Source organism: Hyla sarda, chromosome 5 (genome assembly GCF_029499605.1).
Source record: "Hyla sarda isolate aHylSar1 chromosome 5, aHylSar1.hap1, whole genome shotgun sequence".
NCBI lineage: Eukaryota > Metazoa > Chordata > Amphibia > Anura > Hylidae > Hyla > Hyla sarda.
Window position 1 is genome coordinate 277,965,172 of NC_079193.1, and position 16,144 is coordinate 277,981,315.

A 16,144-nucleotide genomic window follows, 5' to 3' on the forward strand; every position below is an offset into this window, starting at 1 on the left:
TAATTTAACATGGTACAACATGAATGGCAAAGGCTAATACTCTTAATTAATCATATACAGACAAGATGTGTGAAGAGCATTCTGCATATGAACAAATGTAATATGAATAGAATACTCAGCGAAGTAGCCCTGGGATCACAATAGATATTTGACAGACCCAAATATAAGTCAAAAGGATGTATCTGGATTTGTCTGCATCTATTTAAACACAGATCTGGCTTTCTGGTGCTCTCATCGCTCAGTTATAATAATGAAAATCCACAATACTAATGTGATCAAAGCTTAATTTATCATACAATCTGATTATTAGGAAAGTTTATTTTTGGAAATGTTATCAATAAAAATTTGTTTAAATTTACTATTATTATTACTAAATTGAACTGATCATTTATTACAGATTTTCGTATTGTTTAATATATTCCTAGTAGAGAAGATATCCCAAAGGGAGGATACTAGAACTTCCAATCCAAGGCTCAGAAAAATTATTTAAAACATGTCAGCTTTATTTATAGAGGTGTTTATGCATAAATAAAGCTGATATATTTTAAATATTTTTTCTGTGCCTTGGATTGGAAGTTCTGGGATCCTCCGTTTAGGATATGTTCTCCACTATATTGACTTGCAAACAGGCTGCAATGCCCTAGCACCTGGTCGGCCAGCTTTTTCCTTGGATTTGGACACTATATACAAGTGGGTGAGCTGACTTGTTTCTATTTTAATATATTCCTACTCAATTTACTTTTCAATATAACATTGCTAGTTTCCCCATATAAAGTAAAGAATTAATGACATATGTATGTGATTCTTTACACTACTTGGTAAGTTCATGAAATAAAGCATGCCTTATTGTGTGAAGATAACCCTAATAAGGAAAAGTGGTATTAGGATAGATGCTCATCACAGGTACGCGGTCCATTTTTTTTTCCAAAAAATAAAGGCTTATAATGCATTACAATAAGACTAATACTGCGTTTATCTCTCCTCACAGATTGACAGCGAACAATGAAAAATGATGCCAATTGTCTGGTAAATTGTCTTCCATATTTATATAATATATAAAACATTTAATAGATATTATGTGATCTTATAACATTTTAATATTTGTATCATATTGTAAAGCTGTTATTTGAAAGTGTTAGGTTGGGTGCACACTGCGGAATCTCCTTCTGGAGAAATTCAGACTGGAGATTATGAATAGTGCGTAGATTACCATCGCCATAAATGGCAATGTATTTCAGGTGGATTCCGCTAAAAGAATTACCAAGATCGCTCTTTTGCGGGCAGAGTTTCTGTGTGCAGTGGAATTCTAATGGTATTCTGCTGCACCCAAATTTCCGAGTGTAATTTCTAAGCGAAATTATACTCGGAAATTCCATAGTGTAAACCCAGCCTTACCGTCAGTAAAAAATAACTTTTGACATGTCCCACAGACATGTTAAGAGTTTCGATTGTCCGTGGTCTCAGTGCTGATATCCCCACCGATCACTTGATATAGCCAGGTGAAATATGCAGCTGTACACTTTACTCCCTGGCTCGGCACTCAGTCCAACATTACAGGTCTATTACAGGCCATTTCCAGCAATATGTCAGATCGAGCAATGAGCCAGGAAGCAATAGGTCAGGGGCTCAGTACTGATGTCTGTTTGACATGTCAAAAGTTTTTTTTTATGACAGTAAGGCTTAACCCCTTAAGGACCAGGCCATTTTACACCTTAGGACCGGAGCGTTTTTTGAACATCTGACCACTGTCACTTTAAACATTAATAACTCTGGAATGCTTTTACCTATCATTCTGATTCCGAGATTGTTTTTTCTTGACATATTCTACTTTATGTTATTGGTAAAAAAATTTCGATATTTGCATAGTTTCTTAGTGAAAAATTCAAAAATTTGCTGAAAAAATAGAAAATTTTGCATTTTTCTAACTTTGAAGCTCTCTGCTTGTAAGGAAAATGGATATTCCAAATAAAAAAAAAATTTATTCACAAATACAATATGTCTACTTTATGTTTGCATCATAAAATTGACGTGATTTTACTTTTGGAAGACATCAGAGGGCTTCAAAGCAGCAATTTTCCAATTTTTCACAAAATTTTCAAACTCACTATTTTTCAGGGACCAGTTCAGGTTTGAAGTGGATTTGAAGGGTCTTCATATTAGAAATACCCCACAAATGACCCCATTATAAAAACTGCACCCCCCAAAGTATTCAAAATGACATTCAGTCAGCGTTTTAACCCTTTAGGTGTTTCACAGGAATAGCAGCAAAGTGAAGGAGAAAATTCACCATCTTCATTTTTTACACTCGCATGTTCTTGTAGACCCAATTTTTTGAATTTTTAAAAGGGGTAAAAGGAGAAAATTTATACTTATTTTTTTAGCCCAATTTCTCTCGAGTAAGCACATACCTCATATGTCCATGAAAAGTGTTCGGCGGGCGCAGTAGAGGGCTCAGAAGCGAAGGAGCGACAAGGGGATTTTGGAGAGTACGTTTTTCTGAAATGGTTTTTGGGGGGCATGTTGCATTTAGGAAGCCCCTATGGTACCAGAACAGCAAAAAATCCCCACATGGCATACCATTTTGGAAACTAGACCCCTTGGGGAACGTAACAAGGGGTAAAGTGAACCTTAATACCCCACAGGTGTTTCACGACTTTTGCATATGTAAAAAAAATATATATTTTTTTCACTAAAATGTGTGTTTCCCCCCAAATTTCACATTTTTGCAAGGGTTAATAGCAGAAAATACCCCCCAAAATTTGTAACCCCATCTCTTCTGAGTATGAAGGTACGCCATAAGTGGACCTGAAGTGCACTACGGGCGAACTACAATGCTCAGAAGAGAAGTAGTCATATTTGGCTTTTGGAGAGCAAATTTTGCTCGGGGGGCATGTTGCATTTAGGAAGCCCCTATGGTGCCAGGACAGCAAAATAACCCCAACTTGGCATACCATTTTGGAAACTAGACCCCTTGAGGAACGTAACAAGGGGTACAGTGAGCATTTACCCCCCACTGGTGTCTTTCAGAACTTTGGAACAGTGGGCTGTACAACATTTTTAATTTGCACAGCCCACTGTTCCAAAGATCTGTCAGACACCAGTGGGGTGTAAATTCTCACTGCACCCCTCATTACATTCCGTGAGGGGTGTAATTTCCTAAATGGGGTCACATGTGGGTTTTTTTTTTTTTGCGTTTGTCAAAACCGCTGTAACAATCAGCCACCCCTGTGCAAATCACCTCAAATGTACATGGTGCACTCTCCCTTCTGGGCCTTGTTGTGCGCCCCCAGAGCACTTTGCGCCCACTTATGGGGTATCTCCGTAGTCGGGTGAAATTGCATTACAAATTTTGGGGGGCGTTTTCCCCTTTTACCTCTTGTCAAAATGAACAGTATAGGGCAACACCAGCGTGTTAGTGTAAAAAATTAATTTTTTTACACTAACATGCTATTGTAGACCCCAACTTCACCTTTTCATAAGGGGTTAAAGGAGAAAAAGCCCCCCAAAATTTGTAAGGCAATTTCTCCCGAGTACGGCGATACCCCATATGTGACCCTAAACTGTTGCCTTGAAATACGACAGGGCTCCAAAGTAAGAGCGCCATGCGCATTTGAGGCCTGAATTAGGGATTTGCATAGGGGTGGACATAGGGGTATTCTAAGCCAGTGATTCCCAAACAGGGTGCCTCCAGCTGTTGCAAAACTCCCAGCATGCTTGGACAGTCAACGGCTGTCCGGCAATACTGGGAGTTGTTGTTTTGCAACAGCTGGAGGCTCCTTTTTGGAAACAGTGGCGTACCGGACGTTTTTCATTTTTATTGGGAGGGGAGGGGGGCTGTGTAGGGGTATGTGTATATGTAGTGTAGGCGGGGGATTACAGCGAGTTTCCCGCTGCGAGTTTGAGCTGCCGCGCAAAATTTGCTGCATCGCAAACTTGCAGCCTGATACTCACTGTAAGCCCCCTGCCCATGTGAATGTACCCTGTACATTCACAGGGGGGGGGGGGACCTCCAGCTGTTACAAAACTACAACTCCCAGCATGCACAGTTTATCAGTGCATGCTGGTAGTTATAGTTTTGCAACAGCTGAAGGCACACGGTTGGGAAACACTGAGATAGGAAACAGACAATGTTTCCCAACCAGTGTGCCTCCAGTTGTTGCAAAACCACAACTCCCAGCATTCTCAGGCATGCTGGGAGTAGTAGTTCGGCAACATCTTTAGAGCCAGATGTTGCTGAACTACAACTCCCAGCATGCTGGGAGTTGTAGTTTTGCAACATCTGGAGGACTACAGTTTGCAGACCACTAATACAGTGGTTCCCAATCTGTGCCCTTCCAGATGTTGCAAAACTACAACTCCCAGTATGCCAAAACTGTCCAGGCATGCTGGGAGTTGTAGTTCTGCAACATCTGAAGGGCCAGATGTTACAGAACTACAACTCCCAGCATGCCTGGACAGTAAGGGCATGCTGAGGATGTGTAGTTTTGCAACATCTGGAAGGGCACAGTGGTCTCCAAACTGTGGACCTCCAGATGTTGCAAAACTGCAACTCCCAGCATGCCCAGATGCCAAGGGCTGTCTGGGCATGCTGGGAGTTGTAGTTTACAGGGTCCCATTACAGCAATGCATGTCGCTTTACGGTGACGTGCATTGCTGTAAAGGGCCCGACCGCGGCTGAAGATCTACTCACCTGTCGCCGCCATCTTCCTCGCCGGGATCCGGGTCTTCAGGGACGAGGTAAGTACCGGGGCCGGTCCCCAGCACTCCCCCGTCCCCCACCGCGTCCTCCGGTCTTCCTCCCGTCCTCTCCGGACTTCAAGGGGCCGGGCAGGACGGGAGGAAGTAACCGCCTCCCCCTTGCGATTGGTCGGTTAGTTAACCGACGGATCGCAGGGGATCAGAGGAGGTGGCAGGCTTGTCTTCAGCATGGTCCTGGCTGTCTGTGACAGATGGGATCATGCGAAATTACCGGGCGGTCGGGTCCCAGAGACCCGATCAGCCCGGTATCGCCGCAGATCGCAAGGGCGATTTCCCTTGCGATTTGCGGCAATCGCCGACATGGGGGGCCTACATGGCCCCCCTCGGCGTTTGCCCTGGATGCCTGCTGAAGGATTTCAGCAGACATCCAGTTCCGATCTCTGCCCGGTTAGCGGCAGAGATCGGAAATACAACAGGACGTTTTCTAACGTCCTTGGGCATTAAAGCCCAGGTAGTGGGGACGTTAGAGAACGTCCTATGTCCTTAACAGGTTAAAAGGCCAAAGGCTAAAACCTATAAAATGACACTATAACTACAATAATAATAAACATATACATCAGAGAAAAAAAAGAAAAGAAAATAAGCTAATGGATGTAAAATAAACACTGGTCATGTTTTTGAAGGCCTAGTCTTGCTGGACTTATTCCGATTCTGGACCAGTAAAATTCATTAAATTGAAAGATTTGAGGAGGCAGTTCCTTGCCAAGAGTCCTTCCTTACTAGTCTGTACCTTGCCTCACCTTAGCCGCCAATGTGGGCAAGTCACGCCAGGGGTAGTTACGTGGGAGTTCACCTGCCGCAGCAAGTCCATCCTGTTTTGCGGCGGGCTCTGGTGAAAACCAGTGGCTCCTTAGACTCCGCTCCCTGTTGCGACTTTCACCTTCGTCCTCAGTGGTACAGCGGATCCACTATTCCAGCCGTTACAGTAAGATCAGGCCATGGATCCCGCTGAGGTGCCTCTGCCGAACGTTGCTGACCTCAACATTCTCAACAGTTAGCGCAACAGGTGTAACAGTTGAATCAGCTATCCGCTATGATGCAGCAGCTCCTCTCCTCCCAGCAGCAGCTGCAGATGCAACAGCTGCAACCTGCTCCTCCGACTCCTGCGGTGTGTCTGCAGCTTCTGTTGTGTCTTCTGGTCCTACTCTTCGTTTGTCCCTGCCTACCAAGTACGAAGGGGACCCTAAATTGTGCAGGGGTTTCGTGACCCAGTGCTCCATGGATGTGGAACTGATGGCAGACCAGTTTCCAACTGAGCGTTCCAAGGTGGCATTCGTGGTCAGACTTCTTTCTGGTAACTCCCTGGCCTGGGCTACTCCTCTCGGTGACAACTAATTTGCAAGCCTTGCTCTCGGAGTTCCGCAGGGTCTTTGAAGAGCCTGCACGGGCCTCCTCGGCTGAAGCCGCACTTCCGAATCTTCGCCAAGTGGATTCTTCAGTTGGCGAATACCCGCTCCAGTTCAGCACCCTAGCCTCAGAGCTCGACTGGAATGATGCGGCCCTATGTGCCACTTTCAAAAAGGGCCTTTCCAGCAGGGTCAAGGATGCTTTGGCTGTACAGGACCCTCCCTCTTGCCATCGATGTGGGTAGCCAACAAAATAAGCTCACTGAGGGAACATGAATTCCACAGGGAATGCGAACCAACCGGGTTGCGTTGTCTTCCCCGTTTTGCCCCGGTGTTCCAGTCGCTGCCTCAACCATCAACATTGCCATCTGCAGAAGAACCTATGCAGGTGGATCGAGCCCACCTGACCCAACAGGAATGGTCTCGTCGACGCAAAGAAAATTTGTCTTTTTTTGTGCCAGCCCAGAGCATTTCCGCAGGAATTGCCCATTATGGCCTCAACGTCCGGGAAACGCACTTACCTAGGGTTCGTGGGAGAGGCATCCCTAGGTGTGAAAACCCCCTCTCCCCGACTGACCATGCCGATTTTGCTTTTCTCCCCGTCCAGGGTTCCATTCCACGCCTCAGCCTTTGTGGATTCGGGTTCTGCTGGGAACTTTATTAATGCCTCCCTGGTCCACGAACTTCGTCTTCCGTTGACTCTGCTCGTCAAGCTGTTATACTTTTCATCGTCAACGGGGATTGCCTGAACTATGCGGTGCGATTTTGCACTGAACAACTGATTCTGCAAGTAGGTTTCTTGCATAAGGAGAGGATTAAGTTCTTCGTGCTTCCTCAATGCATTTCGGCTGTTCTCCTCGGTCTTCCCTGGCTGCAAAGTCCCTCCCCAATACTTGACTGGCATTCCGGTGAAATCTTTCGCTGGGGGAAAGACTGCTTGAATTGCTGTCTGGCGACACCACAACCGAAGTCTTCCTTACCATCTCCTTCCTTGCCAGGCCTGCCTTCTCCTTACCTGGACTTTGCAGATCTGTTCTGCGAAAAACAGGCTGAGAGCCTTACTCTGCATTGCCCCTATTGACCTTCTACCTGAGACTACGCCTCCTCGGTAAAGAATCTATCCCTTGTCAGCCCCTAAAACGCTAGCCATGGCTGAGCATATTAAAGAGAAGCTTCAGAAGGGATTAATCCGAAAGTCCTCCTCCCCTGCCGGTTCTGGATTCTTCTTTGTGAAGAAGAAGGACAGGTAACTCCACCCATATATTGTTTATTGGAGGCTCAATAAAATCACGATCAAGAACCGGTCCCCCTACCACTGATTCTGGAACTTTTTCACCACCTGTGGGGTGCCAAGGTCTTCTCTAAGCTGGATCTGCGAGGAGCTTACAATCTAATCAGAATACGGGAAGGAGACGAATGGAAGATGACCTTTAATACCCGTGATGGGCATTTCGAGTATTTAGTGATGCCATTTGGTCTCTGTAACGCCCCGGCCATTTTCCAGGAATTTGTCAATGACATCTTCCGGGATCTCCTTTATACTTGTGTCGTGGTATATTTGGATGACATCCTGATCATTTCACCAAACTTGGAGGTCCATCGCACCCATGTGCACCAAGTCCTGCCACGCCTTAGGAGCAATCGACTCTACGCATAACTTGAGAAATGCCTTTTTGAGAAAATGAGTCTGCCGTTTCTTGGTTATATTGTCTCCAACCTAGGCCTCCAGATGGACCCAGATAAGTTATCCTCTGTTCTCAACTGGCCACGACCTACTGGTCTGCGGTCTATACAGCGCTTCATTGGATTCGACAATTACTATTGTCAATTCCTTCTGCATTTCTCCTCGTTGGTTGCCCCGATTGTGGCGCTTACCAAGAAGAATGGTAATCCCAAATCCTGGCCTCCTGAAGCTAAAGAAGCATTCTCCCGCTTGAAATCGGAGTTTGCCTCCGCACCTATTCTGTCTAGACCCGACCCTGAAAAACCGTTCTTCCTTGAAGCAGAAGCATCCTCAGTGAGGTTCTGACCCAGAAGTCCATGTTGACCGTCTCAAGGTCAAGTTGGATTTCTCCTCGGCATATTACCCTCAAACTAATGACCAGGTAGAGAGGGTGAATCAAATTCTTGTAGATTTACTCCGCCACTTTGTTTCTGCTCGGCAGGACAATTGGGCCAACCTGTTACCTTGAGCGGAGTTTTCCTATAATCATCAGGACTCCAAGGCTTCAAGAACATCTCCATTCTTCATTGTCTACGGTCATCATCCTCACCCTCCCCTTCCTCCCTCTTCTGGAGTACCTGCCGTGGATCACCAGGTTCAGGACTTAACTGCTATTTGGCAGGAAACCCGGCGCTCTTTAGTTTACACCTCTATCCTCATGAAGACTCAGGCCGACAAGATTTTCTGTAATTGGGACAAGGTTTGGCTGTCTGTACAAATTTGTAAATTTGGGGATCCCCAGTTACAAACTTGGTCCTCGTTTTTTAGGCCCTTTCAAGATTTTGCATTGTATTAACCTGGTTTCTTATAAACTCTGCCTGCCTCCATCCCTTCGTATCCCAAACTCCTTTCATGTCTCCCTCCTTAAGCCGCTAGTACTCAAAGTTTTTTCCCAAGGGGATGTCTCTCCTACTCCTGTGACCAGTGCTGCAGACATATTTGAGGTAAAGGAGATTCTGGCCACCAAGACTGTTAGGAACAAACAATTCTTCCTGGTAGACTGGAAGGGGTTCAGACCTGAGGAAAGGTCCTGGGAATCAGAGGAGAACATTTTAGACAGGAATCTGGTGCTTAAATTTCTGCAGCCCAAAAAGAGGGAGAGACTTAAGGAGGGGGGGGGGTACTGTTACAACTCGCACCACAGCCGGACATGCTGGCCGCGGTGCTTCCCTTGCCTGTCTCCCTGTACTGTGTCAGGGACTGGCAGCGCCGGAACTTGCATGTCCAGCACTCAACCGGCCAGAGGATACTTACCCCGCTGCATTCCTGGCTCCTTTGTTTCTCCTGACAGCCAGCCTGCATGTACCCACTTCCTAGGGTGCGCCAGCTCTCTGAAATTTAAAGGGCCAGCACACTGGTAATTGGCTATTGCTGGGAGCTGACCCTATAAAGTGTTCTCACTTCCTTTGACCCCTGCCGGATCTTTGCGCTACCTTGCCATTGAGAAAGCATATCCTAATTGTGTTTTGCTATACCGTGTACCAGTTCTGTCTGCTACGTTCTTGTCCACTGTATCTTGCCACCAGTCCTGACCTTCCTGCCTGGGACACTTGCCAAGAGTCCTTCCGTACTATTATGTACCTTGCTTCACCTTAGCTGTCACTGTGGGCAAGTCCCGCAAGGGGTAGCGACCTGGGAGTTTGCCTTCCACAGCAAGTCCATCCCGCTTTGCATTGGACTCTGGTGAAAACCAGCGGCTCCTTAGACTCCGCTCCCTGGTGCGGCTTTCACCATTGTCCTCAGTGGTACAGCGGATCCACTGTTGAAGCCGTTACATTAAATTTGATGCAAGTAAGCCAAAAACTGCAAAAATAAATAAATAAAAAATGCAGGAGGAATGACTGTACACAGACACACAACAATAAATCCCCCCCCTTTTCCTGGTGGCTAGGTTGATCACTTAGTTGTAGAACAATTAGTTGCCCTCGTTTACTATGTCTGATGCACCAGAATCCTGGCTGGCTCTACATGCGCTTAAATTGTTGTTGTTGTGCACAACAATCGGGACATGTTTAATATGCTGTGTGCCCTTAAAAAGAACCGAAAAAGTTGCCTACTGTGACAAGGTGACATGGGAAAGGGACGTTGCATGAGTAGGAAGGGAGCATGGCCAAAGTGCTGTGCCATGTATCAAAATAATGTGCCAACATTTTGTTGCATTACATGTTCACATCTCAGAATTTCCGTGCGGAATTCCGCATTGGAATTCTGCATACAGATTCTGCTGCAGCAGAGTCCTGTTGAATTCAACGGGATTCTGCTGCACTGTGCACACGGCAGAATTTCCATGCCAGCTGTTTCTGGGTGTAAATTCCCAATTCTGTGTTCACAGAAAGAATAAACCTGTTCATTCTTTCTGTAGACTCCCCACGGAATGCATAGCAATCTATGAGACGGCGCATTCCCGTGCGTTCTTATCGCTGGTATATTATGCCTGCGCCCGTAGTCTCCTGAATGTCTGCACAGAGATTTTCCATGCGGACATTCTCAAGTGTGAACATAGCCTAAGAGGTGTGTACCTGGAAAGTGAAAGTGAGAAAAACTGTTTAATCTTTGATTCAAACTATTGCATGAAAAGTTTCCTGCCGAGATGAGCATGCAAAGCCAGTGTTGCTATCAGCCTGCTTATGACTAAGAACAGGGCCCCAGCTTGACAGAGCTGCATAGATTTATGGGAAAAGTGAAATGACTTGTGCACTTTGTAGTTTTAGTATATAATACCTGCACCACCAGTGACCCTGTACATGTTTGCAGATCAGCTCCAAGACTGCAAAACCTGAATAAATAAGTAGCACTGAGGACACATGAACAAATAGAAAATGTGATGCATGGAGACTTTGTAAGACAGTGCTAGTGTAGAAATATGAAGGCAGGTCTGTGTACTAGGACATGTTAAAACATATGCATGTATTCTTGTGTGGATCCCAGGTTCTGAAATGCTAACATCAAAAGCAACTGAGACTCCACCCTAACAACCCTAGATCGCAGGCACTTTCTGTCTGGGCACATACCTTTCTTCTTAAGCCAAATTTAAAAAATGCATTGACTTTGCTGTTTATTGTTAGAGTAGAGTCGTCTCAGTCAGTAGTATTATAGTGTACAGGAAGAGCAGGTAGAGAAGGCACTCCTTTATGTTCAGGTGCTCAAGTAGGAATCCCCATCCATACATCAATGGTGATTTTATTGTGCAGTCCAACAACAAAAGTTAACGTTTCGGTCCTACTCGGACCTTCATCAGAACAGTACCAGACTGCTTGCGGAGTTAACGTGTAGATGAGAACTGGCCAAGTGCCGTGCTGAGAGAACGAGTGGTAGTGATCTCAGTCACAGTGAGACTCCACTGTGACTGAGGTAACTAGCACTTTGCAATGGAAAAGGGGAAATGCAGTGACAAGATCCCATGCTTTTTGAAAGGTCTGCATTTTCATAACAGTTAGGGTAGGGTCACACGTGCCGTATTTTGCTGAGTATTTTCCTACCCTTTAGCTAGCGTATACGCAGCGAATTTTGCTGCATATTTTCTGCAGCTGATTTTGCTACCCATGGATCTCAATGATTAGGAAAATATGATGCATATACGCTACGTGGGAACCTACCCTTAAAGGGGTACTCCACCCCTAGACATCTTATCCCCTATCCAAAGGATATGGAATAAGATGTCTGATCGCGGGGGTCCCGCCGCTGGGGACCCTGCAATATAGCATGCGGCACTCACCTGTTTCTGCTCCGGAAGCGCTGGAGGGTCTGGGTCCTGAGCACGGAACGGAAGTTCGTGACGTCACGACTCCGCCCCCGAGTGACGTCACGCCCCGTCCCCTCAATGCAAGTCTAAGGGAGGGGGTGTGACGAGCAGAAACAGGTGGGTGCCGCATGCTATATTGCGGGGGTCCCCAGCGGCGGGACCCCCGCGATCAGACATCTTATGCCCTATCCTTTGCATAGGGGATAAGATGTCTAGGGGTGGAGTACCCCTTTAAAGCCAATGAGTAGCAAAATCAGCTGCAGAAAATATGCAGCAAAATACGGCACGTGAGCTATGAACACTTGTTTGGTTGACAGCTATCTCCCCCACTTTACCCACACATATTAATGTTTATGTACTGTGGGAGGTATGGAAGACACTGCCAGACACTTCTGGCAAGAACAAGAAAACATAGCTGCTTTCCCTCACTAAAATTGCTGCCATCCAATTTGTGTGTGGTATTGCAACTCATTGAAGTGAAAGGAGCTGGGTTGTAATACCACACAGAAGCCAGGTGTGGCGCTGTTTTTTGGAAGAAAACAGGTATGTTTTTCGAATCCTGGATAACTCCTTTAGCATATTCAGGCCTGTAGACCAATGTTTCCCAAACAGGGTGCCTCCAGCTGTTGCAAAACTACAACTCCCAGAATGCCCGGACAGCCTTTGGCTATCCGGGCATGTTGGGAGTTGTAGTTTGACAAGAACACTGAAGGCCCCCTGGTTGGGATACACTGCTGTAGACATTAGATTAAATATTTCAGGTGTCTGTTTGATATGAATCAATGTTCGGAATTTCTTTTCTGGTTAGAATATACAAATTCCTTGAGAAAAGAAGGCAACACATTTGATAGATGCATTATGCAGGAGAGCTTGAACAACTAACTAAACCAGCTAAGTCACTTTTCAAGGGCGTTACATGTCTGTCAGACATAGGTGTGGCAGCTTTCTATCAGGCTGGCTGTGTGTGTGGCAGAGGGAGGACGGACAAAATGCAAACTATCAGTGTATAAAGGTGATGACGTTCGCATAGTAATAGGAGTAAAAGCCTAAAGACTGCAACAAAAGATCTCCTGGTGCCCAAGGCAGGAGTTACAGTATGTGCCCCTACCCTTGGTATTCAGGTTACAGATATATATAATACCAGCTTTTTTGGCAAAATAACGATGACTAGGTATGTGCCAGCTGGGCTGAGCACACCCCATTAGTTGCCTAATACTAGTGGAGTCAACAAAATGGTACAGTAGCGCCTGCACCACCAACAACTTGGCCAAGTGTAAATTAAGCAGCACTACAACAGAGTGACTGGGTGAACACTGTTGTCTGTATGACACATATTCCCCAATTAATATCTGACAGTAATGAGGAGGAGGACACGACAATAATAGAACAAGACAAACACTGTGCTGCCTGTGAACAAGGCCTGGCTGCTAGACAGATGAGAGTGGTCTGAAAGAGTAGCACCAGTAGGGGCAAGGTTTTCTTCACATTGCGGGGTGTCTAGACTGTCCCCCGTGGCCTTGTGATGCCGCTCCATGTGCCTACGTAAAGACATAGGGGGACATTTATCATTGCATGTACACTGGTTTTTAGTTAAATTATGTTGCGCTCATTTTTGCACAGTTTTTTTTTGCATCTTTTTTGTGCACATTTTTTTATAGAGCATTTTCTTTTTATGATACTTGTCACGATCACACCCTATCGGTCCAGCCAAGACGCTAGAGAGTGTGATGGTGCAAGGGTTAAAGCCGCTAGACCTCTGGGTATCCACTACTAGTCCCAGCAAGTCACCAAATTAACCCTCACATAAACGTGTTTCCACCCGAGCTGCCTTCAGATAGGTGAGCTCATATATTTAGAGATCAAAGACCAGAGCTGATTAATTAACCCCTTAAGGACCGGGGGGTTTTCCGTTTTTGCATTTTCGTTTTTTGCTCCTTGCCTTTAAAAAATCATAACTCTTTCAATTTTGCACCTAAAAATCCATATGATGGCTTATTTTTTGCGCCACCAATTCTACTTTGTAATGACGTCAGTCATTTTGCCCAAAAAAATCATTGTGCGACAAAATTGAAAAAAAAAACGCTGTTTTGTAACTTTTGGGGGCTTCCGTTTCTACGTAGTACATTTTTCGGTAAAAATGACACCTGATATTTATTCTGTAGGTCCATACGATTAAAATGATACCCTACTTATATAGGTTTGATTTTTTCGGACTTCTGGAAAAAATCATAACTACATGCAGGAAAATTAATACGTTTAAAATTGTCATCTTCTGACCCCTATAACTTTTTTATTTTTCCGTGTATGGGGGGGTATGAGGGCTAATTTTTTGCGCTGTGATCTGAAGTTTTTAACGGTACCATTTTTGCATTGATAGGACTTATTGATCGCTTTTTATTCATTTTTAAATGATATAAAAAGTGACCAAAAATGCACTATTTTGGACTTTGGAATTTTTTTGCGCGCACGCCATTGACCGAGCGGTTTAATTAATGATATATTTTTATAATTCGGACATTTCCGCACGCGGCGATACCATATATGTCTATTTTTATTTACACTGTGTTTTTTTTTTATTGGAAAAGGGGGGTGATTCAAACTTTTAATAGGGGAGGAGTTAAATGACCTTTATTCACTTTTTTTTTCACTTTTTTTTGCAGTGTTATAGGTCCCATAGGGACCTATAACACTGCACACATCTTCTATGCTGATCACTGGTTTCTCATAAGAAACCAGTGATCAACGATTCTGCCGCATGACTGCTCAGGCCTGGATCTCAGGCACTGAGCAGTCATTCGGCGATCGGACAGCGAGGAGGCAGGAAGGGGCCCTCCCGCTGTCCTGTCAGCTGTTCGGGATGCCGCGATTAGCCGCGGCTATCCCGAACAGCCCGACTGAGCTAGCCAGGAACTTTCACTTTCAGTTTTAGCTGCGCGGCTCAGCTCTGAGCGCGCGGCTAAAGGGTAGCGTGCGGCGCCGCGATCGGCGCTGCACGCTATTAGAGGCGGGTCCCGACTTCACTATGACGCCGGGCCCGCCGTGATATGACGCGGGGTTACTGTGTAACCCCGCGTTATATCAGAAGAGCAGGACCAAGGACGTACCGGTACGTCCTTGGTCCTTAAGGGGTTAAACATTGAATCTGATAAAAGGTATCACAGTGCTATGCATAAAAATTAACAAATGACATACAGGTATAAGAATATATATAAGAGTTTAGCAAGACAAGTTCAGAAAGCAAAAATGAAGTTCTTACAGCACGATGATATTAGCAGTCCATGAGAGAGAGTGAGGTTCCAGCTGTTCTTAGGATGTTCTTGTCAGCTTGTTCCACAGCATTGAACACCCACCTTTTAGTCTAGCATTGTTTAAATATATCATAACTGCTTTCTTGGGAGGGAGACTCCATTCCCCCCTCCCCTCTGATCCCACCAGGGGGTCTTCTCTCTTCCTGGCCCCTTATCTGTTTGATTATATGATGGGACCAGAGTGCATGACTTCAAAGAAGATGTAAACACACAGCCAGACCCCCAATAAACTGCAATACGCAAAAGACACAGGATACACCGTCTGAATGACCCCTCACCCCTAAGGTCTTAGTTTATACATAGATGCAATTATAAAACACATGTATGTTTCCATAATCAGGCCTTGGGCCTGACAATACTTTTTATGATACTTTTTATGTAGTTTAAAACAAGTTATCATGTGCACTTTTTCATAATCTGTGCACTGATTTTGCGCTAGGCAGTGCCACGTTTTCTGCATCTGGTAAGGTAAAAAAAAAAGAATTTCCACATGGCAGAATACCATACAGATACATCACCACCGTACTGTGCTCTTCCTATGAACAGATTCTTATCCTCGAGCCTACAGATGGAGCATGTTGCCCACTACCTCCTTCTGAACTGATTATACCAGCAAGCCTATGTTTTGTAACTTTGACAGATGTTCTGGTCCTTTCTCTGCTCCTCTCTTCATTGCAGACAGTACCACTACCCTACTGCTCTGAGCACATCACCTCCTCGTCACCTGGTTCCCACCTCCTGTCCAAAACTACATCATCATCATCAAACTCCTCATCATTGTCCACGCTACACCTTTCAGCATGAGCTTCTGATGTCTGATCATGGGCTTCTTGCTCTCCCTCAGCATATCCACCATGAAGTCTTACGATATCCCCACAAAGCCTATCACTACCAGTCCCACTAGTAACCTCCATCGTCACTGCAGCACACTCCAAAGGCTGACTGTCCTCACACAACTCCTCCTCATGGCTAATGCTATCCTTCTGCTTAGCACTGGGGGGAGAAAGTCAGAGATGATAGAATGGTCTAGAAAGACCACTTCCACCACGTAACTGTAAACGATTAGGAATCCACTGACACTTGGCTCAACATAATTTCGTCAGATTTTTCCTGAGATGGCCAAGAATGATCAACCAGTCCACAATGGCCGTATTATCCTCCGATATAACACAACCCTAGGAAGAATTTGACAACTTTTGCTAGTTGATGTGGCAGCTACTACTTATACCAGGCACCTGGCTGCTGCTACCGGTACTGGGCCTGGGCA